This window comes from Mustelus asterias, unplaced genomic scaffold (genome assembly GCF_964213995.1).
Source record: "Mustelus asterias unplaced genomic scaffold, sMusAst1.hap1.1 HAP1_SCAFFOLD_184, whole genome shotgun sequence".
NCBI lineage: Eukaryota > Metazoa > Chordata > Chondrichthyes > Carcharhiniformes > Triakidae > Mustelus > Mustelus asterias.
In genome coordinates, this window is record NW_027590182.1 from 10,757 (window position 1) to 29,178 (window position 18,422).

The following is an 18,422-nucleotide window of genomic DNA, read 5'->3' on the forward strand; positions in this document are numbered from 1 at the left end:
TATCCCTACTGACTAGCATGTGTTTTTTTCTTTAACATTTCTAATATTTACTTGCTATTTAAATCGTTGAATGTTCTGAAACATGTCACTGAAAGACCGACCACAGCAAGTTGCCCGACCGGTAAATTTTGGCTTTACTCATTATCCCGACTAGGGGATTTCACATTCACTTCATTGCAGTATTAATGTCACCTTTCTTGTGACAATGATCAATAAACTTTAAAATAATAAACGGAGAAAAAGCTACCGATGGCATTGAACAGATACAGCACCTGAGGTTTATTAACAAGGCCGCAGTATTCAGAACACAAGGGGACACGTGTAAGCCTGCACACATCATTGTTCAGAACGCAGTTCAAATACTTCGATCCGTGTAGTGACTTTTCGTTCCTTTGGCGTTAATCTCAGTGACAGTGTGGAAGAGTTACTGGGAAAGATGAAGTGGGGATGAGAGAGAGAGCACCACATTAAGCGGAGGCTCGTCAATCGATTCGTGTTAACCTCAGAGACAGTGTGTAAGAAAGACTGGGAAGGATACAGTGGGGATGAGAGAGCACAGTGCTCAGCGGAAAGTAATCGGAAAATATCTACTCCTCAACGTCTTTACTCCAGGATCAGTGTAGCAACCCTTTTGGACAGAGAATTAAACATTCCCACTGATTTCTGTGTTAATAACGTTTCTAACATCACCACAGCGACTACAGTACAAATGAGTTTCCTTGGGTTAGAAAGTGCTTTGGGATATCTGGAGTCTGTAAAAGGCTGTCAATAAATATATTTCCTTCTGTTTACGAGTCAAATTTCTTTCTAGAGATTAACTTCATTGTCCATATGCTTCCACGGTCCCAGTAAAGTTTATTTTTAATTTCATTTTCTTTAGTTCAGTCCGTTTGTCTCCCGTATTGGGTATTGAATGTTCACCACCTCCTCTGATTTCCCGGGTTCTGTCTGCAGTCTATTCAGAAATTCTTTCCACTCCAGAGGACATCGGCAGTCTGGCAGTAATAAGAATCCGGGAATTTACCGAAGAGACACTGTAGTGCTCAAGGAATGCTGCACCGTCAGAGCTGCCAGCCTCTCGATGACCTGTGAAATCTTCCGTCTTTCCTCTCAGGTGGAGGTGCCGTATCACATGTTCACTGTTTCCAAGAAGAGTCGGAGAAATGTCCTGCTTGATATCTGTTCACCAATCACAATTACTGAAACAGTCAGAAAGCTGCAATATTATTGAATGAAATGACACGCTGATGCCAGATTGGCTGCCGTGTTTCCCACAGTGACAGGGAAACAGTTTGGGACATCAAACTCTAGAAATATTCTAATGCCCATTCTCTAAACTGCCCCCATTGTTTTAGTTTGGTAATATATTTAATAATAAAAAAGTGTATTGGAATTAAAATTTTAAGATGCCAACAAGACTCACTCTGATCACAACGTTTGTCTAATGCTCTGTTATGTTGAGTGAGGCTCTGACAATTTTGTACAGGTTCAGCCCAGCTGTGAGTTCTGTGGGTCTCAGTGCGCAGTAATACACCACGGAGTCTGCCAGCTCTGTTTTAGACACCTTCAGCTCCGCAGAAAAACGGCACTCTGAAGATCTGTCTGTGTTCCCGGTGTATTTATTTGTCTGCACTAGATACTCCATGGACCCGCTGGGATACTGACGGTACCAGAATAGATAAATGTGGTTGCTTGACGTTGTATAATTACAGAACAACCTAACATCATCTCCTTCAGTGACGGTGACTGCAGCCGGTGGCTGTGTAACAGAATCTTCTCGGGAATGTCCTGTAAGGGTACAAATAAATATTAACTTACACAATGCGACTTGTCTGTTTCCGCCCAGAATCTGCCCGCCATGTTGAACAACAAAGTCATAAAGTCACGACAGTGCAGAAGGAGGCCATTCGACTTATCGAGTCTGCACTGACAACAATCTTACGGAGGCCCTATCCCCGTACCTCCACATATTTACCCTGCTAATCCATCTAACCTACGTATCCCAGGGCACAAAGGGTCTCAAACTCTCAAACTTAGCATGGCCAATGCAACTAACCCGCACATCTTTGGAATGGGAGGAAACCAGAGCACCCGGAGGAAACTCACGCAGACACGGGAAGAACGTGCAAACTCCACACAGACAGTGACCTAAACCGTGAATCGAACCCAGTTTCCTGGAGCTGTGAGGAAGCAATGCTAACCACTGTGTCACCGTACCGCCCACAATAATAACCTCAAAGACAAATCAGACAACTGAACGGAAATATATTTTTCACAGTATATTCGCTGGAACGGGAAGGTGCTTGTGGTGATCGAATAAAACTTCCATCATAAACATTCCACACTTACTAACGAGATCAGTTCCTCTGTAACTGTAACAGGAACTGCTCACTCTCTGTGTTTTAAAGTCTGGCGTTTGCAAAGACATTCACTGGCACCAGAGGAGTTTGAATCTCAGCCCAACTCTTCCTCTCTCATTCCTTGGGGTAAATGTGCCAACTCCCAACAAACAGTGTTCTGTTTTGAGACCAGCGAGATCCGAATGACTTTTCGAAATTGGGATCAATCCATTTCCCCGATCACCCACCCCTCGCCCCTTGCATTGAGCCCATTGAGCTCAACAGAATATAATGTGTGGTAAAGATGTGAAGCACAGAATTGAATAACTTGTGAACCTACCGGTTAAAAGAGCTGACGCTGTGAGGAATAAGTACAGCGTAACAGGAGACATGTTTGACGGGAGCTCGGACGGATTTGACCAGAGCTGGTTGAAGCTGAAATTGTTTGCGGCAAGAAATGGGTAGAAGTTGAGTCACATCCTGGCTCCTGCTGATTGGTTCATTGCCAACAACGTCATCACGTGGCATCCAATCGACTCAAGCTCCTGTTTTCCTGAATTCAACCAATAATTTCACAGCTCCTTTATCTCCAGTTAATTCTATTGGTGGAGGGACGAAAGGGACAAAGTGAATTTCTTTATCGCACGACAGGGAATTTGACAGGAATTGAAAGGATTTTTGGCCGTTTAACCCTTCCAATCACTCGGGTGAAGATAACGGAAGGAAACAGCGTTTGATTTTTCAGTACCTGTGCCTGAGGTCCCAATTAAATTAGCTTCTCTCTAACGATGAAATATCTCCACAGCCGTAAGCTGCAGCCCGGGAGTCATGAGGGATTGGAATAGAACAGTGTGTTAAATAGATAAACGCCACATTGTAAATGAAATAAATGATTGAAGGGAGTGGATTGTGTGTTTGATGCATATGCGCAGAATGGGCATGTGTGTTCAACGCACGGGCTCAGTGATGTTGGAGTGAGATGTTATTTAGAAATATTTATAGGTTTCTTCCTTTAAAAATAACAATGTTTACAATAACTTAATATTAACTAACAGAGCCACAGGCTTCCACCAAAAATTGATGTTTGCATTTAAACCTATTTGATTCAATATACTGGTCAAACCTTCTTTCACAGCATCTTCCGAAACCGCAATCTCTAACAACTGTGGTGATTGCGCCAAATCCTAATCACTGGACTACCAGGAAACTGCCTCCAAGGTTTTTAATCGAAACTACGCATGCTAACTTGGCGCTTTGCTTCTATTCCAACATTTACTTTTTGTACACCAGGGACAAGTCTGTCTGACAAGTGCCCCTTCATATAAACACATTTACTGCGGATGCTGGAATCTGAAACAAGAACAGAAAATGCTGGAAAATCTTAACAGGTCTGAAAGCACCTGCGAAGAGAGAATAGACTGAACGTTCACTGTCTGGATGACCCTTCGTTAGAGCTGAAGACAAATAAATTTGGACGAGATTTATACTGTAATGCTGAGGGATATGGGTGTTGGGTGGATGACCAAGGTGTCACATATAAATAAATAAAAAACAAAGGGAATTAATCATGGCTACGATGGCAGCCCATTTAGAGATCAGAATGTGTAAATGGCAGGGCAAAGAATATGTAAGAGACGGCCCGAGTGGGGTGGAGGGAGAGGGGGCAACAAGATCGAAAGTGAGATTTTAAATAAACAATGCAAAACATGGAAATTAATATATATAAGCAATATAAAATAATAAAAATATATAAATAAGATGGAATTTAACAAAACAAAATACATGGAAACGGGGTGAAGATGGAGGAGAGGTGTTCTGAAGTTGTTGAGCTGGGGATCCACACTGATTTTAGATGGCGATCTAATCCAGTGTGATCTAATCCAACTCCATTGATTCTGTTCACTGCCAATACTGGCTTGATAGCAATGACTTCTGCTGGTGGCATTGATGGGAAGTCGAAGACACTAAGATGCATGGAATGAAGCTTGTGTTCCTTTACATCTGCAAGAAACAGGAAAAGTGTTTTTGTTAATATGTCGAATGATGCAGAGGATGAAATGAAAATGGGGACTGGGACAGCGTTGAGAGAGAGTAAGATGGTGTTGCTGGAGACAGATGTCGAGTGTCTTCGTGTGGTGGCGCATGGAATAGCTTGTGTTCCTTTATGTCTGCAAAAAACAGGAAAGGTTTTTTGTTAAGACCGTCGAATGATGTGTATGATGATGCCACCACCAAACACATCTGCCCTTCACTCCTTCTGTCAACATTCCACAGAGACCGTTCCCTCTGGGATAACCTGGTCCACTCTTCCACTATTCGGAACACCTCCCCCGTCACCTTCCATTGCTGTTGCAGAAGGTGTCACATCTGTCCATTTACCTATTCTATGCTCACCACCCGAAGTCCAAAACATACATTCCAGGTTAAGCAGCGTTTCACTTGCACCTCTTTCAATTTGGTGTATTGTATTTGCTGCTCCCAATGTGGTCTCCTCTATATCAGAGTGGGTGATTGCTTTGCTGAGCACTTTCTTTATGTGCGCAATCAGGATTCTGACTTTCTGGTTCCTTTCCACTTTAACATACGATCCTGCTCTCATGCCCACATGTCTATCCTTAGCTTGGTGCAATGTTCCAGTGAAGCTCAACGCAAATTGGAGGAACAGCATCTCATCTTCTGGCAAGGCACTTTACAGCTTTCCGGTCTCAACATCGAATTCAACAACTTCAGATAATTTGCTCTACCCCATCTCGTCCCCCTTTGTTTTCACTCTATTTTATTTAATTTTTTACTGTTCTCTAACTTTTATTTCTTTATTGTCTTTCTTCATTTTTCTTCCTACTGTCCCCCTACTTCATCCCCCTCCCCTTATCTTCTTCCACCCCCCACCACTTCCCCTTTTCAACATTCTACCTCTGTCCCATCCCACCGATCACCCCGCCACCACAGCCGCCCACCCCCCCCCCCACCCCCCCCAACATTTTCATCTGATACAGCTTGCAGCTTCTCTGCCATTTAGCCATCTACACCCTTTATTCTCTCTGTGGATAGCTATTAGCAGTATTTACCCCTGGTTTCTATAGCTATGACTCATCCTTCGTTCCCATCCCCCTGCAGCATAAATATCTCCCATTTTGTATGCATTTTACCTTTGACAAAGGGTCATCTGGAATCGAAACGTCAGCTCTTTTCTCTCCTTACAGATGCTGCCAGACCTGCTAAGATTTTCCAGCGTTTTATCTTTTGGTCGAAGGCACTAAATTTAGGATAGCGATATTTGTAGAGGAGTGGATCAAATCCCTCCACTGTCAGATTTTCACTTATATTACTATAAGCGTTGTGAACATCTTTGGTCAAAGATGTGATTCCTAAAATTAAATGCAGTAGAATGCATCATCATTCATTTTGATTAGAGGAACCAGCAGATAGAATGTAAAGTGAGCAACTGACCGGCTTGTCGAATGAGCGTGGTTGCTCCACCAGTAAGCTGAAACTACTCCATGCACATGGACTGTTTCTGTCGTGTAGTGGTTAGCACGTTTGCTCCACACGCTGAAAATCCACCTTTCGAGACCAGCCAGGAGCGTTTCCAACCGGTTTTATTTCAAATTGATTCAAATTTCGGAACTATCTCGTTTCTCACGAAACATTAATTAAGCTGTTGAGTTCCTGCGGCATTGAAGACGGGAATCACTCAATAATTAGATTAAAAGGGAAAGTTTGTGATGAAGAGCATAACAGAATGGATTGACTGACACAAGGAATGATGGACCAGGTGAACATTGGTTGGTTCTCATTATTTTTAAACTTTGCTGCTTTCCTGGATGAACTCCAGCTCTCCATTCCTCGGCAGTAAGTAACCATTCGACTGGAGACTGGCAATTATTGAGCAAGAGTGTGTATGTGTGTGTGTGTGTGCGTGTGTGTTTTGCGAGAAAGTCCTCGTGTCGTACGTCAGAGTGCGACCGTTTCCATGGTGTCATGCTTAGCAATCTGAACTTTCGCCGTCCCAACTCAGGCTTATATTGGGACAGATGAGTGAGTGAATGGCACCCGTAGGTGGACCCCCTGCAAAATATATATTCAATTGGTAACATCTTTTGAAATGATTAATCCTCATTTTATTTCATTTCATGTCAAACAGGGTGACACATCCGTGTATCTAATTTTTTAAAAATCTCAACCCTTTAACGACGTAAGGAGATAAAGTGTAGTCAAAGAAAACTAATCCAAATTGAACGAGAAAAAAAGACGCTGAAGTTAATGCAAATCATTTTTACCAGAACATTTAATCCATCCATCCATCCATCCATCCATCCATTTTTACCAGAATTTTTTACCACAGTCAGGTTTATAACAGTTCGATACCAGCATTGCTCTTTGCACGTGGTGAGCTACATGAAATTTAATGCAGTTGAAGACAGCTTACTCATTTTTTTTCAGGAGGAACCAACAAGGGTAATGTAAATATGAATTGCTGTGGGTAATTGATGGGCTTGTGCAATGGGACTGATATTGCTCCCGGCTGTCCAAATTGGCACAAATATTGAGCGACCATTTGCAGCTCGTTGTCGTGTGGTGGGTTCCGTGGTGTAATGGTGAGCACTCTGGACTTTGAATCCAGCGATCCGAGTTCAAATCTCGGCGGGACCTTGTTTCAATTTGCAAATGCAGATTGTTAAAAAATACTTTTTCAATTCTATCAAATCAAGTCCAATTCATGGTCTCAACAAGTTGAGAAATTTCCGATCCAAGCTGACAAGACAAGGCCTTCACTCCTGTCTTGCGCCTGACCTACATGAGCCAAGCTGATTGGAGTAGGTGCAGACTCACCTCCTCCAAGGCCTTTGCATCTTAGCCAAAAGGCCGATATGCCGCTTTTAAAAATTGCTTCAAATGAAGCTTAAATGTAACCTAATGACCAAGCGCAGCATCCGATCCATACTACACTTGATTTTAGCCAAAGGGCCGAGAAGCCTTTTGCAAGTACAGATTTTTTTTTTGATTTTTTTAACATACTTTTCCAATTCAATCAAATCAAGTCCAATTCAGAGTCTCAACAAGTTGAGACATTTCCGATCCAGGCTGGCAAGACAGGGCAAGCGACCATTTACCCTGTCCTGGGCCCGATCTACATGAGCCAAGCTGATTGGAGGAGGGAAAGCAATTCCTCCTCCAAGACTTCATCTCTTTTGCATCTGAGCCAAAAGGCCGAGATACCGCTTTTAAAAATTGCTTCATATGAAACATATGAAGCTTCAATGTAACCTAATGACCTCAACCAAGTGCAGCATCCAATCCATACTACACTTGATCTTAGCCAAAAGGCCGAGAAGCCTTTTGCAAGTCCAGATGATTGATATGCTGAAGGGCATTTTGTTTAAATTTGTTACAAAGCACGAATCGAGAAGGCAATTTACCAGCCAGTTCAACGACTATCACAATGCACATTGCTGAACGTCTGGCACCAGATGCCTGCAACGTCAATGCTTTTCATATTTTCGCTACTCTTTAACTCCTCCGTTGAAAGAGGGAAGCAATTGGTGTCGTACAAGAATAAATTGACTGGAGTTCGGCAAGTGCGTGCGTGCGTAAGTGCGCGCGCGTGTGTGTGTGTCTGCGTGGTGGTAGAAAAGTCTCCTGTCTTCGATCAGAGTGCTGCCAATTCTAAGGTGTAACGCACTCTGGCCTCTCGCTCCGACTTCTTGATTAAATTGGGACAGGTGAGTAACTGAATGCCACATGTAGGTGGACCCCTTGCCCACTATGGCTTCCCTGCCTTTCAGCGCTGTGTATTCATGAGCAATTGTCCTCTGGGGCTGATGCAATGACGCCAGGAGAGTCATTCGCTGCATCATCTGCAATGTGACTGCGGTGGAATTTGCTGAAATTTCCCTGTGTTTAGATTACCACTTTTTGCGAATTTAAAATGAAATGCCCTTCAGCAAACCCAACATCGCTGCAAATAGCAGCTGGATGCTCTGTTGTAGGATCTCTGGTCTAATGGTGAGCATCTGAATCCAGCGAACCGAATTTAAATTTAGGTGGATCCTTGCTCTTCTTTGCCATTGTTGAGGAATGATTTGTTGAAGGACCTTTTGTTTAAATTCCTCACAAAGCAGGCATTGGGGGGACAATTTGTCAGCCAGTTCAACTTCTATTACACTGCACATTGCTGAGCCACTGGCGACAGGTGCCTGCATCAACAATGTTTTTTAAAAAATCTTTCACTACTCGTTAACTCCTCTGTTGAAAGAAAAGAACATTTGGTGTTACACACCAACAACCATTCGACTGGAGACTGGCAATTATTGAGCAAGCGTATGTGTGTATCTGTGTGTGTGTGCGTGTGTTTGTGTGTGTGTGCCTGTGTTTATGTGTGTGTGCGTGTGTGTGCGTGTGTGCGTGTGCGCGTGTGTGTATGTCTTTTGGGAGAAAGGCCGAATGTCAAAGGTCAGAGTGCTGTCGTTTCCATGGTGTGACTCTTCGCAATCCGGACTCTCGCCATCCCACCTCTTGTTTAAATTAGGACATATGAGTGAGTGAATGGCACCCCGAGGTGGACCCCCTCCAAAATATATATTGAATTAGGAACATATTTTGAAATGACTAATCCTCATTTTGTATTATTTCATGTCAAACAGGGTGACGCATCGTTGTATCTTATTATTAATTAAAACCTTAACCCTTTAACTACGTAAGGAGGCAAAGTTCAGTTAAAGAAAACTAATCCAAATGGAATTAGAAAAAAACTACACTGGCGTTACGGCAAATCCCACCTCAAAACAGAAAATATTGGAAACACTTTCTAGGTCAAGCAGCGTCTATGGAAATGGAAACAGAGTGAATGTCACTGACGTCGATCCAAACTGGAAGACATTAGAGATTTAATGGTTTACGAGCAAATGCAGAGCGAAGAAAAATACAGGGAGAAAACTCTATTTAGGACCTTGTGATAGGATGTAAGGCTGGAGTGATTGAATGACATTGCAGATGATTGTTGTTCCCACAGACACAATCTCCCGGATCCTCGTTCAAATCTCACGCAAAATGAGAAGAAAACTTCCCGCTGAATTAAGCACAAACTCTTCGAATGCCGGGGAAGTAGAGATAGTTTTAACTCAGAAAGCAGAAACCGTGAGATTAATAGGGCGGCAGGGTGGCACGCTGGTTCGCACTGCTTCATCACAGCGACACTGACCCGTGTTCGATTCCCGGCTTGACTCACTGCCCATGTGGAGTTTGCACGTTCTCCCCGTGAATGCGTGGGTTTCCTCCCACAGTCTGAAAGACGTGCTGGTTAGGTGCACTGACCCGAAAAGGCACTGGAGTGTGGCGACTGGGGAATTTCACAGTAAATTGTTGTTACTCAAACCAGGTGGGGAAACAGCGTCTCAGCATGCCCGAAGTCAAACTGTCGCCCCATTTTCAGTTGTTTTAATCAGCTCACCTCTCAATTTTCTAATCTAACGAGAGAACAGTCTCATCCCACTGCATCACTCCTCCCAGAACAACTGCCTCATTATAGGATTAAATGCAGTGAACCTTTGTTCAACATCGATAGCGAGAGAATAGAGGGAGCAAAGAGCAAAAGGGGGAACAGTGATCGATGCACAGACAGAGAGACTGAAAGAGTGAAAGAGTCTGAGACAGGTTTTCAGCAACAGAGAGGGACAGAGAGTGAGGCAGACACTCACAACCCAATATACAAACAACAACTCTCTGAACCCACAAGCATGGGATGCTCTGATTGGGTGAATAAGAATTAAGAGAATGTCCGCAAAAATTGTCACTTTTTGAAAATGTCGAGATTCTCTGTGAGTGTGCTGTGCTAACAGAAGCCTTGCAGTCAGTGCTCGGGTTATCAAGTCCTACCCCATGTGAACCAATTCCAACATATCACGGGAAATAAACAAACAGAATCCGCTCCTTGTCCATTTCGGAACAAAGGCTTGCCCACAATTTGAACCCGGGACCACTCGCACGTTTGCAGATTTTAACATCCAAAGCGAGAATCACACCCCTAGTCCATCAAGCCATCTCTCAAATCGCATGTCAACTAAATGTATTTTCACTGCCATGTAAAAGCGGATCCGACATCTGCACTGAAATGTGTTGAGGTTGGAAAAACTCAGGAAGTTAGCCGGCGTGTGTGCATATGGAAACAAAGTTAAACCTTCACCTCCATGACCTTTCATTAACATTGGGAATGTTTAGAAATAGAAGAAGTTTTAAAAAAGTGAAATCTAGCAGGGAGGAAACATAACAACATCTGGTAGCGTGGAAGCCAGGAGAAAATAAATGAGGGAAACAGAGAATGACAGAATGATTACACCACAGAATGAGACGATTACAACGTTACTTGCACGACTCACATGTGTTGTGGGTGTAGGGGAAGCAGAGGACGTACTGTACATATACTTCAACAGAACTGCAGTGATGAGGTTGGTGGGCTTGAAAATTGAACGTTACACATCGAATCATAGGAACATGGGAATTGGAAGCAGATGCAGGCAAATTCAGCCCTTTGGTCCTGCTCCACCATTCAATCAGATCATTGTTGACCTCTCCTTGATCTGAAATCCACCTCCCCACCTGTTCTCCATATCCTTTAATGGATTTTTCTTTACCAGAACTAAATCTATCCTTTCTTGAAATCATTGAACGATTCAGATTCGACCGCGCTATGGAACAGCGAGTTCCACCAATTCACCACCCTCTGCGAGCAGTAGTTCCCCCTCATCTCAGTTTTCAATGTACCGGCTCTCAAACTATAGAAGTGATCTCTTGTTCGACATTGCCCCATAGGAAGAAACGTTTCGTCTACCTTTGCTCTATCAATCCATTTAGAGTTTTATATACCTCGATCAGATTCTCCTTCATCCTTCTAAACTTCAGCAGCTTGTGGGATTATTTCACCTCACCCTCAATTCCATGTCCCAACGAATTCAATCCGTGTTGTCATCAGCTGAAGGAGGCATTTATGTTCTATCCAAACAGAACATTTTGAAGGAGAAACATGTCACAAGTGAAAAAGATCTGAGATAGAAATAATGAGCAAGGTTCATAAGTTAAGTCAGTTTAAAAAACACAGTTCACTAGTTTCCCTGGTAGTTCAGTGTTTGTGTTCAACATTCCCCCAGGGATAACTTGTTTCAATTCCCGCTGAGGAAAATAAGACTATTTGCTCTCAGCAAACCATCAATAATGATCTGATTTACTCTCCGATCGAATACAGGTCTACTAGAATAAGCCGAGTGAGGTTTGCAAGTTTATATCAGAGCTGGAAATTTCACATGTGCAACAGTTCAAGAATAAATACAGAAAGAGAAGGAAAGTGTAAGGCAGCAAACTACGAACGGTTGAGACGTTTTTGCAAGGTAAAATCTGTCTGGTAATGGGTCAGATTTTACTGTTTACAGTGACACTGAATTATGAAACTGTTCCCTCACCCTGCATTGAAAAGCATTTGGAAATATTTCTGTCCGGTTCCGAACAGTCGGAAGCAAAAGTGATAAATGCAGTGGAGTGTCCGTTGTATGTTATCATTGGATGAGCACATCACTGGTGTTGAACCACAAGTTGCCATTTTGCAGGAGAAAGCTGTTTGTGGCGAAACTGGTCTGGCGTGAAAACAAAAGCAGCGTGGATAATTTAAATTCTAAAACACGCTGTGAGCTGGTGGTTAGAGTTTGACTTTTTCGCTGCTGTTTAGATTACTGGTCTGGAACTGAAGATTTATTGCCACCATCCAAACTCTGAAAACAAATGTGAGTTATTGCCTGGATGAACACATAAAACATAATATGATCCTTAAGTGCAGACTCTGTGCAAATTCAACAGGAGGTTCCGTTGTCATTTCTGGCAGGAAATTGGGAAGAGACGAGCTTAAGGACAGTTTAAATGATGCCGGCCCTTCACTGCAGCTCATTGTGTCTCTGACGTGAGATGATTTCTGTTTGTTTCGCAGTTCAGACTTACCTGAATCAGTGAAGGAGCAGGCTCCTTCCTCCTGATGGCCTTTCCAAGGTCCATTGGGTTTAATGAATTTCGGTAACATTATCATTAAATAACATGATCGCGATGCGTTGCAACGTGGTAGCGCGGCCGAGCGGTCTAAGGCGCTGGATTAAGGCTTCAGTCTCTACGGAGGCGTGGGTTCGAATCCCACTGCTGCGAGCATGGATTTGGCCTAACAGCTCAGTTTGAATACAGGAGTGTGTGCCGTGTCGTTTTTGTCAGGAACAACGAGCAGACACATGACCAACTGAAAAAGTTGCTGGGGTGAAGCAGCGTGTGTGCAAGTGGCTCCTTTCGAGAGCATGCACAGGCTGAATTTCTGACTGCGGAGTCAGAAGACCTGTTGAGATGTTCCAGCATTGTCTGTTTTTGTTTCAGATTCCAGCATCCGCAGTATTTTGCTTTTACCGCCACCATTTACATTCCGTTTTTTTTGTCTATCACAACTTTGTCAACTCTTACGCACGGCTCCCACCCTCACCCCCCGTATCTCCCACACTTAAAGTGTAAATCTCGTCCTCCTTTACTGTCTTCATCTTTGATGACTGACCATACAGATTTGAAATGTTGGCTCTATTCTCTCTCCAGAGATGCCGTCATGCCTGTTGAGATTTTACAGCATTTTAAGTTTTTCTTTTAAGTTCCAGCATCTGCAGTAATTTGCTGTTCGCTGAAGGAATCATTGGTGTTCTATCTGAACATGAGGGTTTTTTTTTCCGACAATCCTTTCTTGAGTATTTGAAAAACGCTACAATGTACCAGTCAGATGAAAGCATTTGCTCCCATCTTCCCTGGTGGTCTAGTGGTTAGGATTTGGCGCTTTCATCGCCGCGGCCCGGGTTCGATTCCCGGTCAGGGAATGTTGATTTTATAGCTGCCGCCCAGCACATGATTAAGGAGGGGCTGAAATTACTTCCTGATCGATGACAGAAGTGATCATTGTGCCAGTTTGAGCTCCCTGGAGAAACAAAATAAACCCATTTGCACAATCCCGTCAATTGTCCCCGGCAATTTATGTTTACATCCTCCCTTGCTTTATATCACAGAACATCCGTTTTGTTCTTTTCACAGGTTGATTCATGGCGTTACCATCAGAAAATGTTGGAAATACTCGGCAGGTCAGTTAATGTTCCGTGGCAAATGCGTGATTATTTCTGAAAGCTGAGTTACTCTGAAATTGAAAACATTTGGAAATGTTTCTGTAAAGGTGAAATACTGCTCATGCTGGAACCTGAAACACAAAAAAACATACTTGAAAATCTCAGCAGGTCTGACAGCATCTGTGAAGAGAGAACAGAGCCAATGTGTCGAATCAGGAAATCTGATGAAGGGTCATCCAGATTTGAAACGTTTGTTTCCTCACAGAGGTTGTCAATCCTGCTGAGATTTTCCACCATTTTCTATTCCTGTTTAATAAGTTTCTGCTCAGGATTGAACCAGGAAATTTGCATGTGTACGGCGACCGTGATAAGTACCACACTACAGAAACGCTGCGATGCAATGATGTAAGGAAACTGGCTCCACAAACACGTCAATTACCGACAGCAATTTATATTTGCATTGTGTCTGCTCGTACCTCCTGTTAAAATGTTTAACGATACAATCTCCTGCGTAGAATTCGTGTGATAACATGCACGACCTACCTTGCATTAAATTGATCTTTCTCTACACCCAAACTATGACTGTAACAGTACGTTCTGCACTCTCTCGTTTCCTTCTCGATGAATGATATGCTTTGGCTGTGTAGCGCACAAGAAAAATACTTTCCGCTGTATGCTAATGCATGTGACAATAATCAATCAAATTTACTCCATGAAGTTAATTAATTGAACATTTAGCAGTGATGGGCTTCGATCACGCGCTTTAACTAACGCGACTGCCTTGAATTCAGGACCTGAGACTTCAATGCTGTCAGCAGAATCCATTGGTACCGGAACTGATATTGACAGTGAACAGAATCAATGAAAGAAAACTGGACGACATGTCCCATTGAGCCTCCTCCACGACAGAAATAAGGCAGATCCGCAACCTCAACCCCAATTTCCCAGCTTATACCAATAAGGTCTTCATTCCCTTAGATTCCAAAATCACTCCAACTCAACCTTCAATATCCTCAGCGACTGAGGATCCACGTACCTCTGGGCAGCTGCACAATTCTAAAGATACACAAGCGTTTGGGAGAAGAAATGTCTCCTTACCTCAGTCATAAATGGCTGGCACCTGACCCAGAGAATGTAGGTCCAGAGTGCCTGACCAAGACACTTGTCGCCATTCTAACCCACTTATCCTCACACATTTACCATGGCTCATCCATCTGACCGACATCAACTGCACCGCGAGTGAGAGAGTGAAAGCAGAAATATGACTGTGGCGATTTTACTGAGCGCATTTTCTTTCCAATAATTGGAAAAAAAAATATTTTGTTGGATCCATATTCAGTTCATATTCAACAACGAAATACAATCTGGGAATTTTCAAGCAGTAAATTTCGATCATGTTCGACCCTGTTTCGAATCGGACAGTCTATCCTATATGATAAGCCTCACACTATAGAAACTCTGCTCATGACCAATGTGACCGGCCTAGGATATCAAACCGGGCAGTCTGATTGCTATTTAGAACCTTGCGTGGGTCCTTAATTATACTGGCTGCTTTGCCGAGGCAGCGGGAAGAGCCAATGGATGGGAGGCAAGTTTGCGTGATGATCTGAGCTACGTTCACGACCCTTTGTAGTTCCTTGCGGTCCAGGGTAGAGCAGGAGCCATACCAAAATGTGATACAACCAGAAAGAATGCTTTCTATGGTGCATCTGCAAACGTAGGTGAGAGTCGTAGCTGACATGCCAAATTTCCTTAGTCTTCTGAGAAAGTAGAGGCGTTGTTTGGCTTTCTTAACTATAGTGTCAGCATGGGGCGACCAGGACAGGTTGTTAGTGATCTGGAGACCTAAAAACTTGAAGCTCTCGACCCTTTCTACTTCGTCTCCGTTGATGTAGACAGGGGCAATTTCTCCTCTACGCTTCCTGAGGTCGAGGACAATCTCATTCGTTTTGTTGACATTGAGGGAGAAATTATTGTCGCCGGGCCAATTTCACCAGCTTCTCTATCTCATTCTTGTACTCTGTCTCCTCATTATCTGATATCAGACCCACTATGGTGGTGTCGCCAGCCAACTTGAAAATCGAATTGGAGGGGAATTTGGCCACACAGTCATGGATATATCAGGACTGTAGGAGGGGGCTGAGAACACGACCTGGTGGGGCACCAGTGTTGAGGATGACCGTGGAGGAGGTGCTGTTGTCTATCCTTACTGATAGTGTCCTGTGGGTTAGGAAGTTCAGGATCCAGTCGCAGAGGGAAGGGCCGAGGTCAAGGCCATGGAGTTTGGAGATGCGTTTCGTCGGAATAAGGCTGAGCTGTAGTCAATAAATAGGAGTCTGAAATAGGCGTCTTTGTTATCTCGGTGTGCCAGGGTTGAGTGCAGGGCCAGGGAGATGGTGTCTGCTGTGGACCTGTTGCGGCGGTAGACGAACTGTAGTGGACCCAGGCAGCCCTGGAGGCTGGAATTGACTCGTGCTATGACTAGCCTTCGAAGCACTTCATAATGATGGATGTCAGAGCCACCAGACGGTATTCATTAAGGCACGCTGCTTGGATTTTCTTTGGTACTGGGATGATGGTTGTCTTCTTGAAGCAGAAGTAAAGAGTGGTTGAAGATGTCTGCGAATACCCCCGCCAGCTGATCCACGCAGGATCTGAGTTCACGTCCGGGTACCCCATCCGGGCCAGTCGCTTTCAGTGGGTTGAACTTCGAGAAAGCTGCCCCGACATCTGCAATGATGACCTCTGGTACAGTTTCATCCAAGGCTCCCAGGGTGGAGGGAACGCATCGTTTCTGTCATGTACTGATTACACATTCACCGAACCAAAGATTCCCTGTTGGAAAGCGGGCGGAAGTATACTTTTAACCTCAGAGTGAGGAAATGAGCAATAATTCACGTTTATTGCTGAATATTAACTGAATACTGTATCTTATACTGTGTTACACTTCCCCTTCCCCTTCACAGTTCCGTATTCAAACCCCACAGAACATTTTTCGCAGACTCTCCTTTCCAACTCTGAATGGTCAGAAAGCTTCCCTCAAATCTGCACAGTCCGGCTGATTGCTTTTGATTTGTTTGTGATTATTAAAGGCGAAGCCACGTTTCAGATGGAGAAACAAACCCAACAATGATTCTCTCTTCTCCGGCTCCACATTGGAGACAGGGACAAGCAGCAGGATTTTAACCCGCACTCTCCAATCACCCGCTGACAGCAGAAAGGCGCGACTGCAGATGCACCTGTACGTTGTTTTAAACTCAGAGTGAATATTTATTGTTGAAAATTAACTGAATAGAGTATTTTACACTGCATGTTACATTTCCCCATCCATCTGTACACACACAAACGCAATATTTTTCACTGACTCCCGTTTCCATCTCTGACGGTTCAGAAAGCTTCTCCCAAACCTGCACATTCCGGATCTTCCTTTCGTTCGTTGAACAGAAGCACCGCTGATCAACATTTATTGCCCATCCCCAGTTGAGGGACAACCACTTTGCTGTGGCTCTGGAGTCACGCGTTGGCCAGACCATCTAACAGCAGCAGATTTCCTTCCCCAACAGACATTAGTGAATCATGATTTTTAGCAACAACAGATGTTGTTTCAGGGTCATCAGTGGATTTTTATTCCAATCTTATTTATTGTATTCAAACTCCACCAGCTGTCCTGGCCGTCCCCAGAATCTCAGCTGGTCGAGGGATCACACCACTGGACGATCGTCTCACCTAAAACAACTGCTCTAGGTGAGGCTCGAACTCACAACCTCGGCATAGCCCGCTGGCTGCACTGCTGTATAAGTACCGCGCGCTAACCGATTGCGCCACTGGAGCACGGCGCGTTGCTCATTTGTGACAGATTATGAAAGGCTGCAGCAGCGTTATCGCCGTTAATAACAGTTATTCGAGACCACATTTCAGACAGGGAAACAAATCCATCGCTGATTTTTTTCCCCCGGCTCCACAGTGAGTGAGACAGGGAGAAGCAGCAGGATTTGACCTCGCAGTATCCAATCGCCAGCAGAAAGCGGCGATTGCAGCTTGAATCAGCGGGTTACTGCCCATCCCTGGGACACAAGGTCCAATTCCGTTCAAACCTCCCCATAAACCGAACACAAGCTCGGCAAAACGCAAATAGATCATGTCCGGCTCACTGAACCTTCGAGTAGCATTTACACAACACCTGAGTGATTCACAAACAAAATTCACACCAACTTTCCAGAACTTTTCATTGAAATATTCCTCCATTTGGTTGAAAAACTGAGTGTTTTGGATCTGGAAATAAGCACCATGGGATTTGTGTTACGCAGTGACTTGTTTCCCATGGTTAGCCTTCAGGTTTGCAATTCCATTTGTGTTATATATTGAAGCGAATCTTACGTCAAAATTAGGAGAAAACAAGGGAAATATTAACTCTTGGAACAAATCGTGAGGGAAATGGATCAAAATATTTGGAAGGAAGTGCAGCTGTGAATGGTGTTATTGATGATTGAGTGGAAAGCATTGGATCGTTGGGGTACTGGTTTTCAGTTCCCTTCCCTCCTGTTGAATTCCTCCCTGTGATAAGAGACATGGATTCATTTTACCTGCACGTTCATAGGAGAAAGGGAATAACCAACACGCTACAGCAGTGCTGCGGGATCAACGGAACTAAAGAGACTTGTATAGAATTGTAAACAGTGCGGTCATGCTGCAGTTCTGGAACAGGCTTTGCAGAAATAGAATTGTGGTCATTGACACACTAGTTTAGAATACATTTAACAGTTGTTACTGCAGTCTCTGTGGCACAATTGGTCAGCGCGTTCGACTGTTATTCGTAAAGGTTGCTGGTTCGAGGCCATCCAAAGGCGGAGTTTTACTATTTTCTCACCATCAGCATTCACAGGCAAACAGTTGCGTGTTGGCAATGAGTTTGTGGGCGTCAATAAAAATAGTTTTCAATTGTTACCGGCTGTACTGTTATCTG

At 43.8% G+C, this 18,422-nt stretch overlaps 3 non-coding genes and 1 pseudogene across 3 annotated transcripts; 2 read left to right on the forward strand and 2 right to left on the reverse strand.

Annotated features, from left to right (window-relative positions):
* Window positions 1-6,920: 6,920 nt before the first annotated feature.
* On the forward strand, window positions 6,921-6,992 carry trnaq-uug (transfer RNA glutamine (anticodon UUG)). The gene has a single exon. It is a non-coding gene; the product is annotated as a tRNA-Gln (tRNA).
* Window positions 6,993-7,475: 483 nt separating this feature from the next.
* Window positions 7,476-7,679, reverse strand: LOC144485309 (U2 spliceosomal RNA; annotated as a pseudogene).
* A 5,468-nt stretch (window positions 7,680-13,147) lies between these two features.
* Window positions 13,148-13,219, forward strand: trnae-uuc (transfer RNA glutamic acid (anticodon UUC)). Its single transcript has one exon. It is a non-coding gene; the product is annotated as a tRNA-Glu (tRNA).
* Window positions 13,220-17,195: 3,976 nt separating this feature from the next.
* Window positions 17,196-17,290, reverse strand: trnai-uau (transfer RNA isoleucine (anticodon UAU)). Its single transcript has 2 exons — window positions 17,253-17,290; window positions 17,196-17,231 (listed from the first exon to the last, which is right to left on the reverse strand). It is a non-coding gene; the product is annotated as a tRNA-Ile (tRNA).
* Between the last annotated feature and the right edge of the window lie 1,132 nt (window positions 17,291-18,422).